Raw genomic sequence first — 17,004 nt, 5'->3', positions numbered from 1 at the left:
CTGACACTTCTAAGTGCCAGGCTCTTCCATGCCTATGTGCCTCTGGCACTGTGTGACATCTTAGCTGAAATACCCTTCCCAGCTAGTCTGCCTGGTCAACCTTGCCTCATTTTATAAAATACTCCTTTTAGTAATTTGTCCTAGGGTATTTTAAGGAATCAGTTATCTATGCATTTGAGGTCCAGTACCTCACTAGGTCTAATGATTACACAAGCAACTACTATTTAAGGGCAGAATCTGTCTCTTCCTCATTTTTTTTAAACCTCTAGTACCTATTAAAGTCTGATATATATTTTTTAAATAATCAAATTTGGAAAACAAAAGTTATAAAGAACACAGGTCTAACAATCAGGACCTGATTAGTTCAAATTCACACGAGCATCTACTTTCCCTAAAGGAAAGTTCAGAATGAGAACGCAGTATGGGGTGACAGCGCGAGGCCTCGAATCCTCCTCTCGGAGTGGTCAATACAGGCAGCCTTCTAATAAACAAATGCCTGGAAGAATAAGGGATTAATACTTCTCAAAAGTGTTAAAGCGGTCCACAAATGCAAGACAGGATTATTTCTTTTGCTTATCTTTACAGAAGAATTTCCCTATGAGGATGTAGAAGACAAGAGATCCCTACTCGGCCCTTTCAAAGAAGTTTGTCCAAAAAGCTTTTGATAGACGATCTAGTTGTTTCAGCTAACTGGACACAGTATGCTGCTACGCACACAATAAATTTTCCGTGTATCTCTGCCATGTCACTCAGCAACTCACAGAGCAACCACGGAAGCCTGGCAAAAGCACGTGATTACTGGGCCAAACACTCGGCTGTAACACCAGAAAAATCATGGCAACCAAACTATAACCATCCATGGCAAAAGACTGACACCCATAATGTGCCAAGATAAATAGCTTGGACCATCTTCCAAACCTGATTATAGAAAGCATTCTACTGAATTCCTTGTACTACATAATTCATAGCAGTGAATTCTACCCTAACAAAGCTGATAAGGCCCCATGGAATACAAGCTAGTACTTGGAAATACTTTAATGAGTATGAATTATGTATTATTGTAAGGTCATTTGTTTTAACAGCCTTTGGTCTGTAACAAGTACTCACTAACCAAAAAAAAAAAAAAAAAAGTACTCACTAACCAAAAAAATCATCACAAAAAAATAGAAAACACTTCTCATGTAAATGAAGGAAAAATTTAACAGATTTTTCTGAATTAACAAATGATTTCATTTTATCCTCATTTTAAAAAGCTTAGTAACTGCTGTTTATTCATTTTAGCACACGTCCTCTGCTACACACGCTGATCACTCCTGAACTTCCGAAACCCTCTCTTCTTTCCAGACTACAGTTTACAGTCAACTAGAAAGAGGTTTTAAAAGCTTTTCTATCACTTCCTCTGACACTCCTAAACACCAGGCAAGGAAAGGAAACCTAGAGCCAGGTGGTGAAGGCACGACGCCCCCCACCCCACCCAGGTCTTCCCGTGTCCCCGCCGGGGGACTTCTCCACCGCCCCGCCCCCGGGCCTCGACACCGGCGCCAGACCTGAGTCAGTGAGAACAGCACCCGCTTAACGGAGAACCAGGTTCGCAGGACACACCAGGGTCCAGGGAACGAACTGTACGAAAACTGCCTTACCCTCTCCGGCCCACTAGCCCCCTTCCAAAAAAGAAAGAGGAATAGTAGTCGGGCCTCTGGGCTGATGCCCCTTTGCCTGTGCACAGACTTCCAATGCGAATGAGAATCAGGAGACGAAGAAGGGCGGAGGAGAGGCCGGCAAAAGCCCCCGACTCTCGTTACACAAAACGGCCCGGGCTGTTAATAAAAGATTTCTCAGCGTACTGACTTCTGAGGGGAATCATGGCTATGCTTCATGCTTTAAAATTTTTCTTCTGAGAAACTAAATTCAGTTGCTGTGACATTCTCCTTGATATCGCGAAACCGAACTGGTCTCTGAATGGGTCCTGCGACGTCAGCCCAGGCGGCGGCTGCGCCAGCGCCACCACCCCTCCCCACCCCCGCCCAGGCCGGCCGCTGCAGCCCCCCCACCCCCCACCCCCGCCCCGGACGGCCGAGCGCCCTCCCCGCTGCTCCGCACGGCCCGCCGCGGGGTCACGCCCCACTTCTACTTCCACCGGAAAGGAGCACACGTGCTCCAGCACACTGATACGGGAAACTACAACTTTATGAAGATACAATCCGAAGAATGAGCATTATTATTTTAAATTAATAGTAGGAATAACAAACATGCTATGTTGATGGCACTACTGAGGATTTTACATGAGACTTTAAATATAAAAGACTCAAAAAAAACTGAAAATCTAATTAATAGTAATTATAGACTTACACTCAAAATGGAATTATATATTGATACTTGAATTTTGTTTTCAGAAACCTTTGACTGCAAAGATCCACTCCTCTGACTAAAGAATGATAAACTCTTAGAAAGACGGCAGACAGTAAGAGGCTTTAAAAGTACAGAATTATTAAGGATGGAAACAGCATTATTTGGGTCCTCACAAGAAAATACCCTACATGTTGTACTTACAGCTAAAGTCAGGCAGCAACACACAAGTTACCTTTTAATTTCTCCCAGTATTCATTGACTATTTACTTAGCTTTCAGTGAAACTGCCCTTTTAAGGGCGCCACGGTGACCAGGACCTGACACACCTTCCGTCCACAGGCTCGGCCCCAACCACCCCTGCCGCTGAGCCCAGGGCTCCTCCACCGCAGGCCGGACCGCTCCGCGGGGCTCAGCCACATCTGACCAGCGGCTGCCTCTCAGACAGTGTCACCTGTACATCCCACAAGAATCCCAGACACCACCTGAGTGGCATTCCCCACCCTGGCCACACAAAGAAGCCATTATTTATTCCTAATTTGGTTAGTTTTGACAAATGGGGATTTATTCTGTACTCTATGCTTAAACACTAGGACTCTGAACTCTAAGCTGGTCTGGTTAATATTTCTTCTCCTTCATTCTTCAGTGTTAGGCACTGTGGTGACTTTATCTAAAACTAAGGCAAAACCTGTGCTCCCTGATACCTTAGAGTGTTTAGAGCATTCCCATCCAACAGCAGGAAGCGACATCACTTTGATATTCACTTGATTCGTAGGTTAGGCGTGGGAAGACGTCTCAGCCACAAGCTGACATGTGAAGGCCAGCTGTATCTTGCACAGAGACATGCAGACTCCTCAAACCAAAGCGGGACAAAGTGTGTTTCTCCTAACTCCTGTGATCATACTCCTGCTTACAAAAGACTACAAAGAGAGTCAAACTGAAAAGAATTAGAGAATGTTCCAATGAATGAAGAGACACCTGTTTACACCTACTGAAGGACATCTATACCCCTGCCTTCAGTGAGGCAGGAAAGGCCACCACACAGATAAAATATCCGAAGAGTCTGCAAGACAGTGTCTCTAATTTCTTTATTTCAGCCCACTTCAGTAAAGAGCCACAGCTACTCAAAGGTGAAGAGAGAAGGGGTGGAGAGAGAGAAGCTAGAACTAGAGATGAAGGGCACTGTGACCTACTCAGGCCCCCACGGAGATTGGGGGAGGGGGCAGCCTAGAGGCCCGTCACCCTTACCTTCTCCATCCCATTCAGCGGTTCCCGGAGCACAACCAGCCTGTTCACCACAGCTGCTGGGAATACAGAAAGGAACAGGGCAATTCTGACCCCGCAGGTACTAATCAGAGACATAAAGAAACAGACTTCACAGTATTAGGAAGCGAGGATTCTGACGCCAAACTGCTTCTACAAGAGCTGCTGGGAAGGATGCCCAGGCAGGCTGCCGGGTCAGGCCAGGCCCGCAGAGAAGATGCCGCAGGGGAGTCTACAGAAAGCGTGGGAGCTAACCAGGCAAAGGGGAGGAGGCCGTTCCGACTGAAGCAGGGACAGCTGGGGAGCACAGGACACAGCAGGGCAAGAACCGACGCCCAAGCCACACTGCTATGAGACTAAGGGATTGAAAATTACTCTAAAGACAATAGCTGAAGGATTTTAAACAAGGAAAAAACCTACCTAGAAAGAGGCAGAAGATCTTGGGGATGTTTGTTTTAAAAATGCATTAATAGGTAGATAGACAGACAAATAAATGTAACTCAATCCTAAATTTTAAAAGGGGGAAAAGTTAGAAGATACTAAAGAGGGATTTCCTTAAACAAAAAACAGCCCCTTTTCTTGGTAAGTTTAAAATATACTATAATATCACTGAAGTCTACATTTTCAATAAACTAAATTCTTCATACATCTCATAAGCCTGACTTATCATAATACATTTTTTAATAAATATACCTGAAGTCCTCATTATAATAACCTTGATTCTGTTTTCATGCTGGTTCCTGACCTGCCATTAACTAAGAACCAATAAACAGGTAACAAAGCACTATAGATTTTACTGCTATTAAAAACAAAACTTGAAAACACAGAGGTACCAGCAACTCTTTACAGTCATATCCTGGGAGAGGAAAGGGTCAAGCCTCTGAGCACAGCACTCCAGGCCTCTGACAACCATCTCTTAGCACCGACCCAGGTTAACTCCCTGTGTGCTTCTTCATTAGTTCACGAACAGACAATGTACCTTTGGTCCATTTGGCTTGCTTTTTATAAGTACTGTAAGTGTTTTTTAAAATAATTATTGACATTGTGATTATTCTTTCAAACTCCTAGCAATGGAAAGATATGAAAAGTACTAAATAAAATGTATCTATTTTGGGTTTTTTCCTTTTGAGGGGGTGGAATTTGATTGATTGATTGATTTAATGGAGGTACTGAGGATAGAACCCAGGACCTCATGCCTGCTAAGCACACGCTCTACCACTGAGCTACACCCTCCCCACCAAATACATCTATTTCAAAGTCGAACAACTTTCTACCATGTCAGCATTTGATGGCCACAAATTAAATGATAATCATCTACCAATTTGAGTTAGTAATTATTCCTAAGAAGGAAATAATTTCAAGTATTAAGCTAGTTATCTATTAACTTAGTTCAACATTTTCTCCATGAGGGGATTATCAGAGCATGAAAATAGAATTAATTTGGCAAACAGACAGCAAGCACCTTCTCCGGGCAGAGAGGCCCCTCCCCTTTACAGAGCAGCCAGACCACCGAACTCAAACCAGGAATGGGCTAGCCTCCAAGGAAGGGAAACAGAGGGACACTCAGTGAGCATCTTAGTAAATCATACCCAAGTCAATTTAATCTGACTTCTGGTCCTGTTTTAACCTTACATTCTAACCTGAGGAACTCAGTTTTCATTTTGTTCCTTATTGCCCAAGCTGCTACCTTATACCTAATCGCCCAGCTGGTCTCGGTCTGGACTCCACACCCCGCCATCCCCACCGACTTCACGTCTGGCAAACCCCTGTTGTTCCCAGTCCTGTTCCCATCTCACCCCGCTCTGAGATCTTTCAGAGCTTAAAATTCTGAGTTCAGATGCCAAGCGCAGACTCTCACCTATGTGACCACCTGCGAGTCAGACCTTTACCCACTTCACAGAGTAAGAGCTCCTTCACACCATGACCTGTGGGCCTTGCAGGGAGTCTAGACTTCCCTGAAATCAACTGCTCTTCTGTCCTGGACACTCTCTGGCTGTTAGAATCTTCCCAGACCTTCTGCCCCGTACAGCCACTGGGATGCAGTCATCTGCCATTCCTGGAATGGCCGGTTCTGACAAGAATGGTCCCAGGCCCTGCAGGAAACACAAATATGGACGGGACATGATTCACACCTTCCAGAAGCATACATTCCAGGAAGGAAGCTAAGACAAGCACAACCATGGGGAGAGTCAATAAGTACTAAAGCCTAAAGCAGCAGAAAAAAAGATTTTTGTCTTTTTTGTGTATAATATCTGAGCAGAGTTTTAAAGGATAAAGATTATTTTTATACACGGAGACTGAAGAGCTATAGTACAGAAAATGGCATTAAAAGCAGTGAGAAAAGCATAAAGATAAAGCGGAGAAGCCACAAAGAGTACAAAATTTATCAAAAAATGTAAGCTGCAGTGTCAGACGTGACTAACTCTACGGGAGTATGAACAAGTGAAACTGGAAAGGCGGGTCCAGCCCAGGACAGAGCCATTGAGAACGGGTGAGCCCGCAGAGGTCACACAGGATCTGCTCATTCCTGTCTCTCATTCTCTGCTATAAATCAAAACTGAGAACGTTCTAAAAGCATAAAGATAGATCTGTTTAGATTATTTGTCTACTCACTTTCGGCTACCTACCAACACCCCCAAATTTCTCTTCTTTCTACCTGTGAATGGGTGGGACCCAGCAGGAAAGCGGGGAGGACAGGAGGGGAAGGGACGGAACGAGGAGGACCACAGACGACCAGAAGCACAGGCCTGTCCACCTGGAGCCGCGGGAGAGCCCCGGAGGGCAAGCGTGCCTCCCCAGCTCAGACAAAGCTGAAGCTTACCTCGGCTATTCACAACTAAGTTTAACATCAAAAGCCGCGCAGCCAGCTGGATCATCTCTCCAGCAGTCTCAGAATGCATATGCAAACACCCCAAAAATTCACGACGAAGAAAAATGGGTATTCGTGTCTTACTCTGGAAATGCTGACATTCAGAGGCTGACAACCCGCCTCGTGAACAAAAAAGGCCCCGGAATGGGCAGCGCGTCCTCGGGACCACACCCTGCAGACAGGAGCCCGGGCATCCCAAGCGCCCCTTACAGCCCAGGCGCCCTTGTGTTAACCAACCACTAATCACACTCGCAGTGCTCCCTCCCCCACGCCCGATATGCAGCTCTCCGACCGGGTTCTTTGGATGCTAATTTAGCTCAGCCTAAGACCTGTGCGTGGCGTTTGCAAATACACAAAAATGAACCTGGACTCAATCCACGATTTCAAGATGCTCTTTGTTAAGCTAGCTCTTCTTACACTGTTTTATATATATTTATTTATTTCTATTTTTTAAAGCTGGGGAGTAGAAAAACTGATAAACAAAATGAGCCTGGATTTATCGATAAACTCCAATTGAAGAAAAAGGTGAAAAAAAGTCACTGATAGAAAGTAGTTTTAAAATGGGCAGGAAGGTTTTCTTAAACAAAGAACACAAGTTACATGTAAAGGCCTGCACCTACTGACAAGGAGGGAAGGCAGAAGGGCCTCAAGGACCAGCCACTTGTTATCAATGGAAACGAGGCAGTCATGGAAAAAGGAACAGGTTACTCATCGAGCGGCTCCTGACCACTTTCCAGCTCGGCCAGATACGCAAGACAGAAGAGCCAGGTGCATCGGGGCCCAGGAGCCAGGGGGAGACCTGCAGGGAGAACTCAGGTCACGGGGCTGGAGGCAAAGGGCTTCTGCCCTTAAGCAAAAAGCGAAGCAAACCATCTCAGGGGTAAGGGAAGTGGTAAGCTTTCACACCCAGCTGAGAAGAATACTCTAAAAATGCCAAAAATGGTGAGAACAGCACACAGCATAAGCAGTACGCTCACAAGGGGCCGTATGGCTGAGACAGAACTAAAACCAGCACTTCGGTGTACTGTTTTCTTTCACTTATTTGAAGTCGAATTTTCTCTTCTGTTATTACGCGATTGTTATTTATAATGATATATATGTGTCTAATTTACTTTAATTGATTTCTAACAGTGATTTTGGTAACACCTATCCACTATTTGAGCTGGGACATTGGTTATACATGCTACAAGGGTCTGATTATTAAGGGTAAACAATTCCAGAGGTCTGCACATGAGAAAGGATGTTAGCAGTAGGAACAGAGTTTCATTATAAATAAGTAAATAATTTTTTTAAATGAAACAATCTTTTTAAAATAGACCACATGGCACTTCTTACTGCTGCCTGAGGAACACCTCCATCAGAATCCCCTGCACTGCATCACAGGCCAGATCTGTGTATAAAATTGTCTGGGCAACTTGCTTTTAAACACCAGCGCTTGTACTTCTATCAGAATCTCTGACACAGGTATTCTGAGGACCACAGTTTGAGAAACACAGTAATAGGACAAATGCTTCAAAAATGCTTTGAAAACCTATGTTGGTGATGGTAAAAGGGTCACCATGTATTCTTGAACAGCTATACAAGTTTTGTAAAAATTATTTTCAGTGTACAAATAGATATAACTATTTCAAGGAATCATGAACTAAATCCTGTAGGATTGGTTTGACTAATATCTAATCATTTTGCTGTGGGAGACAGGATTTTCACTGAAAAAGGGAACATTTAATAAAAAAATGAGAATGAACTTCTAAAGAGGGAGGCATGGCTGCAGAGAAAAAGGAGACCACCAATCACTATCTCTGAAACACGCAACAGAGGGAGAAACTGGTCAGCGGGGCTGCCAAATGTTTCAGGATTCCATAGCCAGAAGGGCATAGAAGTTATCTTCAATATACCAAAATGACAGACAACACTGAAGGCTGGCTCCCCTGACTCAAGGGATCTAACGGAATGAAGCACACACCTGTGAGACACTGACCAGACAGCCTGTGCCTACCCACGAGCTTCACCGCCCACCTGCTGCCCCTAATCAAAGCCACTTTCCCAGGACTGGCCTCCATAGTGCAAGTTTCTCCTCCTCTTTTGATCCTATTTCATAGTAAGGACATGACAACACATCCTCATGTTTCTCATTTCAGAGGCAAGAGAAATACTTCCCAACTGCACGGTCAGGCCTCACTGAGGCATCTGCTGACTTGAATCAAGGCCCCGATACGAGCGGTCAGAGGTGCAACATCAACACTATCAGCGAGTCTGTACTGAGCCTGTACCGTGAAGATGCTCTAATTCAAGAGACGTGAAAACCAAAACCATGCCTAGTATTCAGAACATGACACAGTTAACACACAAGGTAACATGGACTGCTATGGAATCTCACAGAATGTGGATGAGCAAACGTACATCCTTGGGTTTCAGTTTATTCTCACGTTAAATGAAAAGGCCAGGTGAGACAATTTATCAGTTTCCTTCCAGCTCTGGAAGTATCTGATTTAATGAATCATGCACTTAAGGTCTCCTAAGGAAAACTCTAAGATAACGGTGAGTGGAAAATCTGAGTTTGGAGCAGCTGCTTAGTGACGGCCACAGAGCATGGTCTACAGATGACGCATGCACCCCATAACTTGGGTGCCTTTATCTCTTAGGTACAATCTCTGCACAGCTTTGAAATACTCTGCTCAGAACAAAAAGATCAGAGATCTAAAAATCTTTTGTGTGGTAAAGAATCTAAAAACAAAGAAGTATAGATTTTGCTTGTTAAATTTTAAGTGGAAGAGTGATTAGACGTAAAGACGAGGTCAGCAGGCGACCCTAATCTGCTGCGACTGGTGTCCTTAGAAGAAGAGCAGACACATGGGACGGGGCAGGGACTGCAGTGATGCATCTACAAGCCAAAGAACATCAAGGACTGTTACCAACACAGAAGCTAAGAAAAAGGCACAGGACAGAGAGCACAGCCCTGGGGACAACTTGATTTCTGATCCATGACCCTTAGAACTGGGAGAGAGTAAGTTTCCATTGTTTAAAGCCACCTAGTTTTTGGTAGTTTATTGGGGCAGCCCTAGGAACCTAACACAGGAGGCGTTCAGTGCCAGAGCCCAGAGAACCTGCTCCCTGGACCGCAGCAGTCAGGGCAGGTTCTGGGGCCCCAAACAGTATCACCCTCCTTATCCAGATCAGGACAGAGGCTGTGTGGTCTCGGGCCGGTGGCTTTCTGATCACAGAAGCTGCTCCCAACTCCCTTGGTGGCCTGGTATTAGGAAACTTCACTAGAAGCTCAGACTCCCTCCCAACCACCAAATACTACTTAATACAGTTAATAAATACCTCCCTACTTACAAGAGGGAGGGAAAATGATTAGAATAATTAGAACAGCGGGAGAAATGCCTGCTAAACGGTAACTCTCTGTCACCAGCTGATAATTTAAACACTCTAGGTCGTAAAACAGCAAAGTGATGTTGAAAACAATATGCCGTTCAACAACCAAAATATTTACCAAATGTAGAAAACTTTTTATTAAAACTTTAGTTTAGATGTATACTGAAAATGTTTAAAAAATGCCAGTGTTCACAGAATACCTCAGCTGCCACCATGCTATTCTAAATGTGTATTAATATCAAAGACTTAAAAATACAAAACAAAAGAAGTGAATTTGTAGGTTACCACAAGAAACTGAGAATAAAACATCGATTTCTTGCTATAAAACCAATCCATCAATAAGCATTCTTCTTGTATAATCCTTCGATTTACATGTCTTTGTTGAATAGCAAACCATGCCTAGAAATAAACTATTTGAAATAAGGAAATGCATTGGCCTAAAATAAATTCCCTACTGCCCAGTTCCGCACGGCTCTATGACAGCATGCAAACATACCACATAACTTCACTATAGGGTCCAGCAGTTAGATATAAAAAGCAATGGAAGATCTGCAACTCCTTGCACCCTGGAGGTACAATTCTTATCAACATCTCGGTCTATTCAGTTTTTCCAATCATGATACAATAGAAGACATGTGGCTTTGTCATGGTTACAACCACAACAAAAACTGTAAGAATCTGACAGGTGAATATTAGAATATGAGAAAAATACCTTACAATAAAAAAAACAGAACTGGAAGCTTAATAGAAAGAAGATTCTAAATTTTTCCACTTTTGAATCAGTATTTAAGGAAGTTTTTCCAACTCTCATTTTTCTGTTGTCCAAAATATAACCCCCAAGCCTGCTGTGGCTTTTTCTATCTGAGGAACTAAGGATTACTGCCACCCCCCAAATTTAATAGGAACCTTAACTCCGGGTGGGAATCATTAAGTTATAAATACGGGAACTGCGGGGCAGAAGGGAGGAAGAATTAAGGCAGAGAAAATAGAAGTGGCAGCAGAGCTGGGCAGGAGCCCATCCACATAAAGCTGGGCCGAGAAAGGGTGGGCAGCGGGCCTGTCATCGCAAGAAACAGAGACGTGTTTCCCACACTGAGTGTCCTGAGGACAGAGAAACAGATGGAAGGAAACTAGCACTTGCTGTGCCTGCGACCAAACTGCTGCAAAGTGTTTCCATTTACTCCTCAGAGCAGCGTGACCTGAGCTGAGAAAAGAATGGTCCGAACACACCAAGTAACTCAGCCGAGGTCGTGGGGTCGGAGAGAAGCCTGGGCCTTAGTCTTTTTACATCGTGGTAAGCACAGAAAACGCTGCGTGTGCAGCACGGTCACATAAAACAAAGAGGCTTCCGAGCTAGCTGGTGGCGACCAGCCTGGGAGCTCTGAAGCCCCAGGCCCCCCCGCGGGGTCAGTACCCCAAACCACCCAGAACCCACTGGGGCCGAGCGCTGGGAAGTCCTCCCGTGTAAGTCCAGGACTGCGGCATCTTCCGTTCCGTCCCCAACCCCCAACCCCCCACCCCACCCCGTCGCATTAACTACACCCAGGTCAGCCTACAGCTAAGTCTGCTAAAAGCCAGGGGAAGAGTCAGGTACCTCACGGGTACACCCCAGGCCACAAACGCCCTGACTGTAGCCTCTCCTTACAAATACAGGCCCCTTCTAGAATTTCTTTTACTGGGAAAAAAGTCTTATAAAAGACTCAGTCAATTTTTCTAAAAAGAAAATGAATCTGTGCACTCTCCAGCTCATGCCAGACACTCCCTCTAAAAGCAACAAAGGCAGTCATTCCAGCAGACCTCGAGCGAAAACGGCTAGTCAGAGAAACACCAGAACACATTCCGACCAGTGTCATCATTGTCAGTCAATCAGGCGAAGACAAACGTCTGACATCAGAGGCCATCTTGGTCTGGCGGCAAGAAGGAAGCCGGAAGAGAGGCACATGCGTTCCAGGTCCGGGTGGGTGTGGGACCCCCAAGGGTGAAGAATGATAGAAAACTCTGAAAAGGTGTAGAAATCTAAAAGAGGCTGATGTATTTGGCAGTGAATAACTAGACAGTATTCTGAGGAGACTGAGGAAAATCAAGAGATTGTCACAAGGATCAAAGGACCAGAAAAGGCTATATAAAACAAGGCTGCAGAAAGTCCATACGAACCCAAACATCAACCCCAGAATCATGTCTAGATTTCTGTTATTACCTTCTAGAGCAGGTCTGGGCCCAGCCTGACTATACAAATAAAGCTTTATTGGAACACAGCCACGCTCACCTGTTCAGAGACAGTCCATGGCCACAAGGGCAGTAGCTGTGACAGAGACCATGTGGCTCCCAAAGCCAGAAGTATTTATTCGCTGGACCTTTAGAGAGAAAGTCTGCAAACCCGTGTTCTATACAAAAGCAGCCTGTAATGAAAAAGTTGCCTTTAACGACTTACACTGATTATCAATAAAAGACCAACAACAAGATTTACAGAAATGTCTATTTCCATTAGGTAACAGAAAACATATATATTTCTAAAATTTGATAGAGCAATTAAATAAGTTCCATTCATTTATACACTATTCCAATTAACAGTGCCGACAGCTATTACAAAATAGATCGTTATACAGGCTTATTACATAAATAGTATGAAAGAGCTGTTATTTTAGCAAAGGTTAAAAAAAGCTATCCTGCTGAAAAAAAATTAAGGAATGCTTCACACCATCTCTCTGTCTTCTCATTCCCACTGCTCACTAAAAACCATGAAATACATTCTCTAAATGTTTTCTTTAGAACAAAAAAATAATACATAGGGATAATCAAACTATGAATCACCAAAAGAGGGCTCAGCAGTTTGGAAGTTTTGTAACACTAAGAATAAATGGCTCTACATTAGTTCTATGCAGTTCAAAAATTCTCACCAGCCATTATATCCTGCAAATAAATATATCTGATTACAATTATATAAATTCCCTATAAAAATGAGGGGACAAGGAATTAAACTGAAACATTCCAAAGTATGAAGAAATGCTTCATAAAACATCCTGCTATATAGTCATAGAAATGCTGATAAAATAACTGCTTATAAAGCAATTCAGCACGAACAGTAATCAAAAATGTCATTTCCAAAACACCCTCAACTATTATACTAAGTCTGCTGCCATGTTTTTTTTATATGTGATGTACTAACATACCTACCCACATACCTCTTGAGCAAGTATTTCACGGGACAAATATTTTAATTTGAATGAAAACAGGAATGTGGACAGAGTACTGCTTTGTGCAGCTGCAGCTACACTGCACATTTTTAAAATACTAAAGCCTATTTAAAAAAAAAAGGAAACAGAACCTGAAAGGAATTTTGGAACCTATTATCTAATTAAGCAACTTCTCTTCCAAAACTGCATTAAATAATCATTATTCTCTCCTCTCCAGATGCCCTGAATGGTGGCTACATTAGTAATACCATAAAGATACACATTAAAACATCAGCCAGGTGGTGGGAAAATAGCTGTGTTCTAGAAACACGGTAAAAGTCTCTAATGATATCTCAGCCCATATATATATATATATATATATATATGTGAAAAAAGAGAAATCTACATCCTAGTAAGTGCACAATAGTTGAGAAGAAAATACGTTTACGTGCCTGCAATAAATCGGAGCTCCGACTGCCAAATGCAACAACCAGAAAGTTGAAGGGAGAGGAGTAGGAGGTTAAATACTCCTGTCCACAAACTGTAACTGCATTGTGCTCATGAAAAACTACAATGCGAGTTTTCTTATTCGGGTATGCTCACACCGAGGCCTCCAATCTCCCTCCCACCACCATGCTGCCCTCATACCAGACGTGCTTTCCTCATTCTTAGAGTAAGTGCCGTCTTACTGGGCTGGGAAAGAGCCCTTGAGATTGTCCAGCCAGGACAATGAGTGAGTGGGAAAAAGAGTAGAGGGCCTGCAGATACGATCTAAATAAATAAACCTGAGCAGCAGTTCAGATTAGGAAATCAAAGTCATGACCTTTACTTTTTTCATTGAAAATAATTTTTTAACTGTGGAAAGATTCCCAAGTAACTTAAAAACGCTTAGCCATATGGATGCTGGCATTTCTTGGTTTTCATTCTCAGATAATCTCAGAATGAAACACGGGATCAGTCACACCAGCGGATGAGTCCAAGGTGCGGCTGGACCGGGAACCGAGACCTACGTGCACCTGGTCTCAGGAATCCGCCGCCCCTTCTCATTTTGTGTGTTTACCCCACAAGGCCCTCTCATATTACATGTTTTCCCCACAAGCCCCCCATTTCGCGTGTTTACCCCACAAACTCTCCTTGTATTACGTGTTGACCCCAAAAACCCCCATTTTGCATATTTACCCCCACAAGCCCCCCATATTACGTGTTTATCCTACAGTAAAGCTCCCCCTTATATTACGTGTTTACCCCATAAGCCCCCCTCATATTACGTGTTTACCCCCCAAGCTCTCCCCGTCCTCCGCGGACGCCCCCCCGGGGAGAACCACCGCGCCACCCCCCAACCCCCAGCCCGGCAGTAGGAGGAAGTGCCCGCCCCCCAGAGGGAGCCTCGCCGTCCTCGCCACCCATTGGCTGCTGAGGCCGTCAGTCCGCGGGGGGTGGGGCCTCCTGCGCGAGGGCGGGATCTTAGGCCCGCGCCTCCGGGAGGGTCCCGGGCTGCCCCAGACCCCGGGAAAGCAACCAGCCTCCAGTAGGGGTGACTTCGCCTTCTAATTTCGCCGCCCTCCTCTTGCCTTACCCTTTGTCTCCTCCGAGAGGCAAAGTTTTTCAAAGTTACAACATCTCTCCCCAACCCTTGCCAGCTCCCACGCAGGCCAGGGCCAAGCTGAGGATGCTGCGGTTTTAAGAGTGAAGCAAGCTGTGGACTGGATCCCCCCGAGGGTAGCAAAGGATTCCTTCCGCTGGAAATGAAATTGCTTACGTTTTACGTTAACTGTTCTAGGTGCACTGGTCTTAAGTGTTATAGCCAAGAAAATCTGGCGTCCATTCAACAAGAGTTGCCACAAAGCATTACAGAGTTAATTGCAGCTCTTGTTTAACTATTCATCGTTTTCGGTGTTGGTCCACTTGTCCCAAACGTACCATAACCTTTTCAGTCAAAGTACTAAGCTGACCACACCCGCAGCAGCTCGGGCTCCCGTTCAGAACAGACTGATTACACGCACATTCTGTACTTCATTCTGTAATGCAACTCGGCGAGACATACTACTGCAGGAAGCAGGGAGTCTGCATACTTCTTGAAACTACAGATTCCTTGGAGGAGGAATTAGAAACAGTGGTTCTAATTATGGTGGGGACACAGTGCTCTACAAACTATGGGCATTTGATTGTATCCGTTGCAACCTTAGGATCAGTAGCCTCGAAGGAGGAAAATCATTTCATTTCTGCAGTATGTTCCTGACTTTCAGTTCCATCACCAGAACTGCTCAAGGATGGGAGCGTATCTTAGAGTCAAGTAAGTATATTTTTAGTATCTATCCCTAACAAGGCCTACAGCTACGCGAGAACACCATTTGTCTGATACATCGTCTCCCAAGGCCTACAGTGTATAGGAAAGGGGTAACAGGTTCTTAGGATCTCACTGCAGCACCCTTCGTGGCTGTGTTCGCTCCCTGACATTGTCCTGGGGCCACATGGTCTTCTCATTTTTCTCCTTCTTCCTTTGCGCTCCCCTTCGTCACTCTGGCTTTGGCTTCCATGTTCAATTTCTTTATTTCTTTTCCATTGCCATTATCACCACTAATATTCGCTCTTGCCCAGCAATCCCTCTCTCTGACGTTTCTTAATCCTGACAGAGCCCCCAGAAAAGCTCCTTCTCCTTCTGCAACGGGTCGGTCATCCACCTCGCACGTCTCAAGCTCAGTCTGCGCGGCCCCACCACCCACTTCTGCCCAGAACTTGGCTCGGCTCAGTCCGGCTGCGGCCGAATCCTGACAGCTGGACCTGACCAATCCGCGAGCAATAAATAACCGACGCCGCCAATGAGGGCGCGCCTGGAAGCGGGAGGCGGGACTTCGCCAAGTTCCCCGGGTCCTGAAACCAAGACCTGTTGCGCCGCCGCCGCCGCGGTCGCGGAGTTTCTTAGTTACCGCGGCGGCCCCGGGCGCCAGAGCCGTGTGCGGCACGAGGCCCACGGCCGGACCGAAGGCCCCACCGGCTCGGCCGCGCGCCCTGCCCCGCCCCGGCACCGGCCCCCTTCACCTACGGTGGGGTCCCGAGGCCGCCGCGCGCGGGCCCGACCTCCCCTCCCGGCCCGGCTCCCGCAGGCGGCCCCACCCGGCGGGGCCCGGCCCGCGCGCCCGAGACCCAAGCAGCGACTCACCAGGAAGTGGACGGCTTTCCGTTCTCCGGCCCGCGAGGGGCCCGGGGCGGGCGGGCGGCTCGGCCTGGTGGCCCCGTGGACAGGCCCGCTGGGCCGGGGGCTGTGCTGCGAGGCCCGGGCGACGGCCACCTCCCGCCGCGCCGCCCCCGCGGACGCTGCAGGCGCGGGCTCCCACCCTGCGCACGGCGAGGCGCGTCCCGAGCGCGAGCCTAGCGGCGGCCCATCCTCCGCAGAGTCCCGCTCCTCCTCCCGCGGCCGCCGCTGTCAGGAGTGTAAACATCCCGGCATCCCCGAGGAGGGGGCGGGGCGATGCCAGTCCCGCCCACTCTTGCCCCGCCCCCTGCGCAGGCCCCGCCCTCCCAAGGAGCCCTGCTGCTGCCGCGCCCGTTCCCCGCCGCCCTCCGCGGAAGGGCCCTTCGCTTTCCCACCCGAGCAAGGAGGGGCCATTACAAAGCCTAGCGCGGTGCGGGGCCCGTCGTCTGCCGCCGTAGCCCGATTCCTCTCCAAACTGAGAGAGTTTTAGAACTTATTAAAATTGCCCCCATTTGCAAGCGGCGAGCCGAATTGGTGACGTCGCTTTCCTCCTCTGGGTCCTGGCGTTTGGATCTCATCCCCTTTTCTGGGTGGTGTAACTAACTCTGCGCCAAGAGAAACTTGCATCAAAGAAAGAGACCCAGGCCAGAGGGCAGTGGCTTTTAGGACATTTCTGAAAGGTGAATTACCTGGTTTGGTGCTAGGAATCTTAGCGGGCTGGGGGTGTGTGACATCCCAGAACCCTAGCACTCGGAACTGCAGAGGAACGCTTGAATCCAGCCGCTC

The 17,004-nt window shown here is 46.4% G+C and overlaps 1 protein-coding gene across 7 annotated transcripts in view; it reads right to left on the bottom strand.

The window, feature by feature from the left end:
* The window catches only part of NEK7 (NIMA related kinase 7), a 122,413-nt gene extending 105,941 nt beyond the window's left edge, over nucleotides 1–16,472 (bottom strand). For 5 of the 7 annotated variants that reach the window (XM_072948779.1, XM_072948784.1, XM_072948786.1 and 2 more), the window contains exon 1: nucleotides 16,186–16,472. The gene's annotated coding sequence lies outside the window, so the exon portion shown is untranslated. Of the gene's footprint in view, nucleotides 1–5,466; nucleotides 5,702–12,118; nucleotides 12,252–16,185 lie in introns of all 7 variants that reach the window. The other 2 variants (XM_072948780.1, XM_072948782.1) reach the window with 2 other exon arrangements.
* Between the last annotated feature and the right edge of the window lie 532 nt (nucleotides 16,473–17,004).

Source organism: Vicugna pacos, chromosome 23 (assembly GCF_048564905.1).
Source record: "Vicugna pacos chromosome 23, VicPac4, whole genome shotgun sequence".
Taxonomy (NCBI): Eukaryota; Metazoa; Chordata; class Mammalia; order Artiodactyla; family Camelidae; genus Vicugna; species Vicugna pacos.
Note: the sequence above shows the minus strand (reverse complement) of the source record. Positions and strands in the feature narration are given on the sequence as shown.